This window comes from Podarcis filfolensis, assembly GCF_964270895.1.
Source record: "Podarcis filfolensis genome assembly, chromosome: 18".
Lineage (NCBI taxonomy): Eukaryota > Metazoa > Chordata > Lepidosauria > Squamata > Lacertidae > Podarcis > Podarcis filfolensis.
Genome location: NC_139622.1, coordinates 653,575 through 664,087, shown reverse-complemented (window position 1 = coordinate 664,087; position 10,513 = coordinate 653,575). Strand labels below are relative to the sequence as shown.

Sequence of the window (10,513 nt, the reverse complement as noted above, 5' to 3'; positions counted from 1 at the left end):
AAATAAAAAACTCCTAGAATGGAAAACACCCTGGTGGCTATCACCAACTGATATTTTAATAACTAAAAAAGTAAATATGGAAGGAGAAAGGTTGACCTATGAAGACCTACTGATAAGATCAGAAAGCGGATGGAAGATGAGAACATATGAGGAGTTGAAAGATAAATTAACAGGCTGGTTACAATTCCATCAAATAAACGCAGCATGGATAGAAGATAAAAAAGTAGGGATGAACGAGAAGAAATCCAAATTTCAAATAGAAATAATTGAAGGTAAATCCAAATTATTATCCAAAATGTATAATATATTATTGGAATGGGACACCAAAGATGAAGAAATAAAGGTGGTCATGACAAGATGGGCAATGGATCTGGGATATAATATAGAATATGATAAGTGGTTGAAATTATGGACTAGTGGAATGAAATTCACGGCATGTGTCACACTTAGGGAAAATTTGGAAAAGATGATGTATAGGTGGTACATCACACCGGCAAAACTAGGGAAAATGTATAAAACAGGAAATAAGATCTGCTGGAAGTGTAAAATCAAAGAAGGTAATTTTTTCCATATGTGGTGGACATGCGACGAAATGAAGAAATATGGGGAACTTATATATAATGAGTTAAAAAAAATATTTAAATATACATTTCCCAAAAGACCAGAGGCTTTCCTACTAGGAATAATTGGGGATGAAATCAAAAAAGAAGATAAGACATTATTCCAGTATGCTACAGCTGCCGCTAGAATATTAATTGTCCAAAATTGGAAAAATCCAAACACCCCAGCAATCAGAGATTGGCAAACAAAATTATTTGAATTTGTTGAACTAGCAAAAATGACATAAAATATTAGAAACCAAAAAAATACAAAGTTTATTAGCGACTGGAATAAATTTATGATATACATTGAAGGGAATTATAGAAACCTAAAAACTATAGCAGGTTCGATATAGATCTTACGATGTGTAAATCAATAACAATTATCAGCTGCAGGAGAAAGAAATTATTTATACTAAGAAGCCTGAAATCGGGAGGGATGGAAGTCAATAGGTGTGTAGAGGAATGATTTAAGCATTTAAAGATATAAAGATTTAAGTGTGAAGACAAAGAACTGTAACGGAAACTGATGTTATTTTTATGTTATGTTTGGATATATATATTTTTTGTAACAGTTGATTTGTTTTTCCTTTTGGCTATTTAAGTGAAACTTAATAAAAAGAAATTAAAAAAAAAAGATAATAATAATTTATTACTATTTCCCAGCCACCAACAGAATATTAAAAAAAGCGATAAAACATGATATACTACAAACTTCCCTAACCCTTTTATAAGAATAACAATTATAATAATGATAACAAATTAAAAATTAATGATAATCATCATAATTTATTATCCTTCCCCAGCCACTGTGGGCTGCTCCCAACAGAATATTAAAAACGCGACAAAACAATATATATTACAAACTCCACTAAGCCTTTTATTATAATAACTAAAAAATAATAATTAAAAAAGTAATGATAATCATAATTTATTACTATTCCCCAGCCAACAGAATACAGTATTAAAAACACGACCAAACTTACCAGCTTCCTTCGCGTGTGAGAAACACTGAGGAGAAAACAGGTGTAGAGAAAAAGCGGCAAATGGCTGGCTCCGCCCACAGCCCGGCCTGTGATTGGCCAAAAGGCCAACCTATTGCTGCCGAGATTTTTATTGTTGCTGGGCCTGCTTTTTATTGTTGCTGGGGGAAGAAAGGGCAGAAGACTCACCATCGCCGCCATGTTGCTTGAGCGGGGCTGGGGTGAGCCGAGGGGCAAAGGGAGATAGGGGCTGCGAATCCGAGATTTTTATTGTTGCTGGGGTTGCTTTTTATTGTTGCTGGGGGAAGAAAGGGCAGAAGACTCAGAATCGCCGCCATGTTGCTTTAGCGGGGCTGGGGTGAGCCGGGGGGCAAAGGGAGACGGGGGCTGCGAATCCTGTCCCTCTCTCTCTTCCCTCTCTCAATTCCCAAAGTCCTGGGAATTATAGCTCCGAGCTTCCTTGCAGTGGGTTGGACTAGATGACCCTTGAGGCCCTTCCATCTCTCCCATTCTAGGATGCTCCCTGTCTCTCTCACTCTTCCTCTCTTTTTAATGGCACTTTCCCCTCCGCCCCGCCCCCGCCCCCAAGCTGGGCCTCCATTTCCTAGCTGGGGTGCCTATGGGAACGCAAGTGCCAGCGCCTGCAACTTTGCCTGCAACCGCTGGGATTGCTCTGACGAGAGCCATTGCAGTAAGTTTTGGCGTCGCCAAAAGAATCGGGAGACGTGCCTCGATTCCCCTCTTAGAGAGTGATTTAACCCATCTTAGCATCCCTCAAAGCACCCTGGGAACTGTAGTTTCCTACGGGAGGAGAATATTCAGCACAGCCTTTCCAATGGAACGCTGGGAGTTATTGCTCTGAGAGGGTCTCCTTGGGAAACTGAACAAACTACAGTTCCCACCATGTCCCCCAAAGCACCCTGGAAATGATTGCTTGCTCTGGGCATTGAGGGTTGCGATTCCCTTGACAGAACTACAGTTCCCAAGCCCATTTCTCTTCTTAGAGAACTCTGGGAACTGTAGCTCATGGGGGGAACAGGGGTCTCCTAAGGGCACTTGGTGCCCAGAATGCTGGGAACTGTAGCTTGCTCAGGGCGCCTGGTTCCTTCTCCTTCCAGGCTACCGGAACGGGTTGGCACCGCCGGGCGCCACCTTGGCCCTCAACTTTGAAGGCACCACCTGCGGCTGGGAGGACATCAGCACGTCTGGGTACCGGTGGCGCCCCGGGGCAGGGCGGAGGCTGGGTGTGCGCCGCCGACCCCCCCTTCGACCACACGCTGGGCACCAACCAGGGTAAAGGTGCTTCATTTGAAGGGAGGGGAAGTATTGCTTAGCAGTTAGAGCACCCCTTTGACCTGGTGCCCCCGACCTCCCCTCAGGCTGGTACATGAGCACCTCGGAGCAACAAGCCAAGCCGCCTGCTGCCCCCGCCCGACTCCACTCCCCCACCCTGAGTGATGCGGCCACAGCATGTGAGCTCTGCGCCTGGTACAGCACGGCCGAGACAGGTCAGCTTGGGGCGCTGGTGGTCGGAAATCCAACAGGCGCAGAGCCACCCGCTCGGCCTTTTCCCCGGTGTGGTGGGGGAAATGCCGCCTGGCCCGGTTCTCATAATTCCATATCAATATTATCTAATATGTTTCTAAACTGTAGGACGTATCGTATCAGATAATTATTATTTATTGATTTCCAGACTACTGACCCGCCTGGTAGGGAAAAGAAATACCATCCTGACCATTCTTATCATTTACTGATGCCCTGCTTCCCATCCCCCGTTGGAGACTGATAAAAACGAGAGAGGCTGAGACCAGATGACAATTCGCAATCCTCAGCGGGGTCAGACTAGATGACCCCCGGATCCCTCACCCCTCCGCCCTTCCCATGCAAGACTCACTGGGAGCTTCTCATTGGAGCTGATGCACGGCCCCCTGTGGCGAAGCCCCGCCTTGTCCTCTGGTGCCTGGGGGGCTACTGGCCTACACCGGAAGAGTCCGCGGCCCTTTCCAGGTGGGTCTTGGGCTCCTCGCTCTCCTTGGCCAGCTCCTCCTCCGGAGCATGTCAAGAGCGCTGCCTCCCCCTCCACAGGTGACCTTCTCCTTGGTGGCGAGCATGGTGCTGGATGATGTGCAGTTCAGGTACTGTGCCCCCCAAAGTAAACCTTTCTTTTCCGCCAACCAGATAGACTGCCTCTGGGCTTGGAGGCTCCCCATTCACCACCCCAACGTTTCCAGGTCCCCGGAGCTGTACCCCAGGCAAGCACCCTTGCCTGCCAAGCGGCTGTGTGGCCCCTGTCTGTCATTGTGATGGCACCGAGGACTGTGGCGACGAACAGGGTTGTGTTGAGCAGTTGGGGGGCATTGGGGGCCGGGGGGACGTGGTCACCACCGGAAGCCGGGGAGGGTGGAAAAGGCACCCTGGTACCCCCTCTCATCTCCAGAGGCCTTCCACATGAGCCCCTTCAAGGAGGGCTGGTGTGGGTAGTCAGCAGATGCCAACCAGAACCTCACCTGGGCGAGGAACTGCAGCTCCCAGGCGTCACCGTCCCCAGCCTGCCCCACCCGCGACGACACCACCAACAGGCCTGAAGGTGGGTACCGGCTGCCTCGCTCCCTATCTTTTTGGTGGAGATTCCTGCATTTCAGGGGTCAGACTAGATGCCTCTTGGCGTCCCATTTCTGTGTTTTAGGCGGTCAGACTAGATGCCCCTGGGGATCCCATTTTTCCATTTCAGGGGATCCTAATAGATGCCTCTCGGGATCCCATTTCCCCATTTCATTGGCTGCGAAGCCCCCGTGCTGTGCGATGCCACTCCCATCCACCAGGCGTCGCTGCAGTGGCACTACGCTTCATCGCCCCACCCTTCCTGACCCGGATATATAACCCCCAGCCGGCGGAAGTGCTCTCCTTTTGCGTTGAGAACCCGCAGCCATGGTGAGTGTGTAGGGTATGGGTTGTTGGAGCGATCCGTCGCCGTCCGAGGCGGTGGCTCCGCCAAGCGCGGCCCTTTCAGGGGCGTGGGAGACGCCGCTCCTCTGTGGGGTGGGGAAACGGGGGCGCGGAGGCGCCACGGCGGGGCTCTCTCAGTCTTGGGGGGGTGTAAGCATGCGCAGTGCGGGCTGCAGGGAACCAGGCTGCCGGCCAGACATGCCCTCTAAACCAGTCTTTCTCAACCTGTGAGTCCCCAGATGTTGTTGGATTACAACTCCCATCAAGGCCAGAGCTCAGGGATGATGGGAGTCGTAGTCCAACAACATCTGGGGAAAGCGATTGCTTGGGAAGGGGCCAGGGGAACTGCCTGCCACTGGCTCCCTAAGGGAGAAGGGAGCCCAAGGATGCTCAACTAGAAACTAAATGGGAATAAATTAAAATGGCGATTACTGAAGAGCAGAGGGCGCCTGGAAGGGGCCCGAGGGTCATCTAGTGCAGCCCGCTGCCTTGCGAGAATGATCTGCTTAAACATCCGGGCAGATTCGAACCCACACCCTTTGCCTGCTTTCCCCCCCTCAGGCTCGAGGACCCAAGAAGCACCTGTAACGGGTGGCAGCCCCCAAACACTGGATGCTGGACAAGCTGATGGGAGTCTTTGCAAGTATCTTTTTGTAATTACCTTTTACAAGCCTTTTTAAAAGGGGAGCCTTGCACTTCAGGCTTTAGTTTGCACCTGGGCTTCTTCGTAACACAATATTATAGATCAAAATAACAATATGTAGAAAAATAAAGGATCTTGGGGAAGGATAAGTTGGTGAGTCGGTCGAACATTCTGACAAAACAATGAAGGGATGTAAAATAACATCTGGGAAGATGCATGAATAAAACATTAAATAAATAAATACTTAGATTATTGAGTTTCCATGCCCAGTGGAAATCTGTCTATATTTTATAAATAATTTTTTTTTGAAATAATACACATGAAAAAGTTTCCCTAGAGATGGCTGCCTTCAGATATTTTCTCAAGGTTGCATCATAATAATAATAGCAATAAGGCCAACCGGATTCTGGGAGTTGCAGTTTCAGGCGTTCTAGGTTTGCCACCCTGTAACCTTCCCATTTCTTTTTGGGGTTCTAGGCACCGCGCCCGTCAGCGGGACCCCACAAGTTGCACGAGTGCCTCCCGCTCGTGATTTTCCTCCGCAACCGGCTCAAATATGCCCTGACGGGCGACGAGGTCAAGAAGATCTGCATGCAGCGCTTTGTCAAGATTGATGGCAAGGTTCGCACCGACGTCACTTACCCAGCGGGCTTCATGGGTGAGGCCCTAGGTTTCTAGTAGAGGGGTTTGAAATGCCCAATTTCCAGCGGTGGGACATTCTGCAGGGCGGAAAACTGGGTTTACGTGACGGTTGCATCACACTGGCATCCCACTGTAACGTCCGCCCTCTTTTCCCGCAGACGTGATCAGCATCGAGAAGACAGGCGAGCACTTCCGCCTGGTGTATGACCAAGGGGCGCTTTTTACCGTGCACCACATCAGCCCCGAGGAGGCCAAGGTGAGAATTGGGGGATTCGATTTGAATCCTTTTCTTACCGAAAGACTCAGCCTTGCTGGCATCTTAAGATGGACAACCAGAGGAAGGAATGATCAGTGCTCTGAGTGCTTTTGTGATTTTAATCCCTCATGAGTTAGACCAGATTCAAATCCCATTTTTACAGAAAGACTCACCTTTCTGGCATCCTCTTAATCAGGCTTCCTCAACTTCGGCCCTCCAGATGTTTTTGGCCTACAACTCCCAGGATCACTAGCTAGCAGGACCAGTGGTCAGGGGTGATGGGACTTGTAGTCTCAAAACATCTGGAGTGGCAAAGTTGAGGGAGCCTGTTCTTAATATTGACAAAAGAATGATTTCTCCCATTCCTCCCGGCAGTACAAGCTGTGCAAGGTGCGCCGCATCCTGGTGGGCACTAAGGGCACCCCCACTTGGTGACGCATGACGCCTGCACCATCCGCTACCCGGACGCCCGTGGTCAAGGTCAACGACACCGTCCAGGTCGACCTGCAGACGGGCAAGATCACCGACTTCATCAAGTTTGACACAGGTGGCGGTTCCTCTGAGCCCGTCGAGTGCGCCGGAATCCTTCCCCAATGGGGGGAGATGGGGAGACTGCCTCTGGCCCTGGAGGCTCCCTTCCAGAGCACCCATATATTTTGAAGCAGTTTTATTTTATTATTTCCATATATATGCATATGTGTGTGTATATATATATCTGTCCATCCTGCCAGTCCCAATTCCGCCTTGCAGGTCCATTGTTGCCCAGGCACCTTCTGACCATTTCCCTCCCTCTTCTCCCCAACAGGCAACCTCTGCATGGTGACGGGGGGCGCCAACTTGGGGCGCATCAGGATGATCACCAACCGCGAGAGGCACCCTGGTTCCTTTGACGTGGTCCACGTCAAGGACACCAATGGCAACAGCTTCACCACCAGACTCTCCAACATCTTCGTCATTGGCAAGGTGGGCGCTGGGCAGTATGGTTTTTATCATTTGCATTTTTAAAGATTATTTCCATTTTTGAAATTATTTTAATTCATTATCTCCTCTTTGCATTTTTTTATTAAAAATTATTTCCATTTTTAAATATTCTTACTTTTATTATTCTCCTGTTGTTTTTATTTTTCAAGGATTTGTTTCCACAGCTATTCCAAATAAATCACCACCCAATTGATTCAGTTCAATGCCATTTCTGCTTTTGCATGTAATTCTTTCTTTGTTTGTTTTTAAGCAAGTATACTGTAATGCAAGGATATTTGTGAGGCATGACCTGATATTAACAGGGGGAATGTGATGCCACACCAAGGAGAACCAACTTCATCAAAATAAAAAAATTCCTTCCAGTAGCACCTTAGAGACCAACTAAGTTACTGGAGGGAATTTTTTGAATTTTATTTTGACTACGGCAGACCAACACGGCTACCTACCTGTAACTACTATTTCATCAGGTTTGGGGTTCTCCTGAGCACGTTAAGAGTGCACCGAGCTCAAGTCCCTTTGGGGCGTGAAATTTGAATTTGGTTTAAATTGCACTCAGTTTGTTTCAATGAGAGTGCAAGTTGAAAAAGATTGGGCTAATCAATATAATAATAATAATAATAATAATAATAATAATAATAATAATAATAGGTGCCTCTTATCGCTCCTTCCAGGGCAACAAGCCGTGGATCTTGCTGCCTCGCAGGAAATGCATCCGCCTCACCATCGCCGAGGAGCAAGACGAGCGGCTGGCGGCCAAACAGAGCAGCGGATGAAGACGTGCGCGGAGGAATGAGGAAAGCAGAATTATTTTTCGCCAATAAAAGCATCTTGCAATGTGGCTCTGGGGCTCCTCTTCTTTTGAGTGGCTTTATTCTTATTGCTGCCTGGAAACATTTGGGGCCGGCTCCTACTTGGCCCTTCGAATAATAATTTCAATTATTACAATAACGGTCGCAGTTATTACAATAATGGTGGCAGGTATTATTACAAAAATAATTGCATACAATAACGATTGCCTTTATTATCGCAGTAATGATCGCCATTAGTACTACAATGATGGTTGCCATTATTGCAATAATTGCAGTTATTATACAGTAACTATTACGGTTATTGCAACAACGAATGCAGTTATTATTGCAATAATTATTGCAGCTATTATCGCAAATAACGGTTACAGTTTTTACAATAAGGAATGCAATTATTTGTTGTTGTTTTGTCGTGTCCGACTCTTCGTGACCCCATGGACCAGAACACGCCAGGCACTCCTGTCTTCCACTGCCTCCCGCAGTTGGTCAAAATGCAATTATTAGCAGCCAACAAAAAGGCCTGTTGAGTCACAGGGGAGCTGAATATCAAGTGACAGCTCCGGGGGTGGCCCTTAAAGGGAGAGGAATATCAAGTGACAACCGCCAATGCCTTTTGGAGGGACTCCTTGCTCCGAACCCGAGACCGAATCCGAAATATAAGTGGCATTTCCAGGGCATTTCTCCTGGCTAGCTGATTCTGCCTATTCTATGCTGCAGTTCCTGCATTTCAGCGGGTTGGGATGGATGAACCTTGGGTCCCACCTCTGCCCATCATGGTGGATTATTGCTTTCTTATTGTTAAGAAGGAAGGAATAAGAAAGCAGTACAGTACTAAGAAGGAGAAGAAAGGAACAATAAGAAGAAAGCATTGTTATTATTATTGCTTTGTTATTATTGCTTTTTTCTTAATAATAATAAAAGTAATAATAATAATGCTTTCTTATTCCTTCTTACAACTGCAGCAGCGACAGAGGCAGCGGCAAGGGAACAGGCGGTAGAGGCTCTGGCGGCAGAGGCGGCAGCGGCAGAGGCCCAGGCACTAGAGGCTGTGGCGGCGGAAGCACCAGCGGCAGCGGCAAGGGCCCAGTCGATAGAGGTTCAGCTGTGGAGGCACCAGCGGCAGCGACAGACCCAGGTGGCAGAGGGTCTGGCGGCAGAGGCAACAGCGGCAGAGGCCCAAGCGGTTGAGGCTCGGACGGCGGAGGCACCAGCAGCAGCGAAAGAACCAGGTGGCAGAGGCTCTGGCGGCGGAAGCGACAGCGGCAAGGGCCCAGGCGGTAGATGCTCTGGCGGTGGAGGCACCAGCGGCAGTGGCAGACGGCCAGGCGGTAGAGGCTCCGGCTGCGTAGGAACCAGCGGCACCGGTAGAGGCCCAGGCAGTAGACGCTCGGGCTGCGAGGGCACCAGCGGCAGCGGCAAGGGCCCAGGCGGTAGAGGCTCTGGCGGTGGAGGCACTAGTGGCAGTGGCAGAGGCCCAGGCGGTAGAGGCTCTTGCGGCACCAGCAGAAGCGATAGAGACCCAGGAGGCAGAGGCTCAGGTGGCGGAGGCACCAGTGGCAGTGGCAGAGGCCCAGGCGGTAGAGGCTCTGGCGGCACCAGCAGCAGCGATAGAGACCCAGGAGGCAGAGGCTCTGGTGGCGGAGGCAACAGCGGCAGCGGCAGAGGTCCAGACGGAAGAGGCTCAGGTGGCGGAGGCAACAGCGGCAGCGGCAGAGGTCCAGACGGAAGAGGCTCAGGTGGCGGAGGCAACAGCGGCAGCAGCAGAGGCCCAGGCGGTAGAGGCTCTGACGGCGGAGGCAGCAGCAGCAGACTCTGGAAGTGGAGGCACCAGCGCCAGAGGACCAGGCATCGACAGAGACCAGGCGGTAGAGGCTCTGACGGCGGAGGCACCTCTGCCGCCTCAGCCAATGCCGCCTTCCCCACTGCTGCTGCCACTGGTGCCTCCGTTGCCCGAATCTGTACAATTAGAGCTTCTGCCGCTGCCGCTGGTGCCTCCGCCACCTGAGCCTCTTCCGCCTGGGCCTCTGCCGCTGCCGCTGCTGCCTCCTCCGCCAGAGCCTCTACCACCTGGGCCTTTGCCGGTGCCCCTGGTACCTCCGCCGCCAGAGCCTCTACCGCCTTGTCCTCTGCCGCCTCCACCAATGCCGCCTCCGCCACTGCTGCTGCTGCTGGTGCCTCCGTTGCCCGAAACTGTACCACCTGAGCTTCTGCCACTGCCGCTGCTGCTTCCGCCGCCAGAACCAATACTGCCTGGGCCTCTGCCGCTCATGCCTCTGCAGCCCGAGCCTTTACCGCCTGGGCCGTTGCTGCTACGCCTGGTGCCTCCGCAGCCCGAGCCACTACCGCCTGGGCCTCTGCCGGGGCCGCTGGTGCCTCCGCCGCCAGAGCCTTTACCACCTGGGCCTCTGCCGCCTCAGCGAATGCCGCCTGCGTCACTGAAGCTTCCGCTCGTGCCTCCGTTACCCGAATCTGTATTACCCGAGCTTCTGCCGCTGCCGCTGGTGCCTCCGCCGCCAGAGCCTCTTCCGCCTGGGCCTCGCCGCTGCCGGTAGTGCCTCCGCCGCCAGAGCCTCTACTACCTGGGACCTTGCCGCTGCCGCTGGTGCTTCCACCGCCAGAACCTCTACCACATGGGCATCTGCAGGTGCCGCTGGTCC

General features: G+C 50.8%; 1 pseudogene across 1 annotated transcript; it reads left to right on the top strand.

Moving 5' to 3' along the window:
* The first annotated feature begins 5,510 nt into the window (after window positions 1-5,510).
* LOC310753220 (small ribosomal subunit protein eS4-like) lies at window positions 5,511-7,888 on the top strand (annotated as a pseudogene). Its single transcript, XR_014552322.1, has 6 exons — window positions 5,511-5,537; window positions 5,649-5,829; window positions 5,972-6,069; window positions 6,445-6,616; window positions 6,875-7,032; window positions 7,722-7,888. The product of XR_014552322.1 is annotated as a small ribosomal subunit protein eS4-like (transcript).
* Window positions 7,889-10,513: the final 2,625 nt, after the last annotated feature.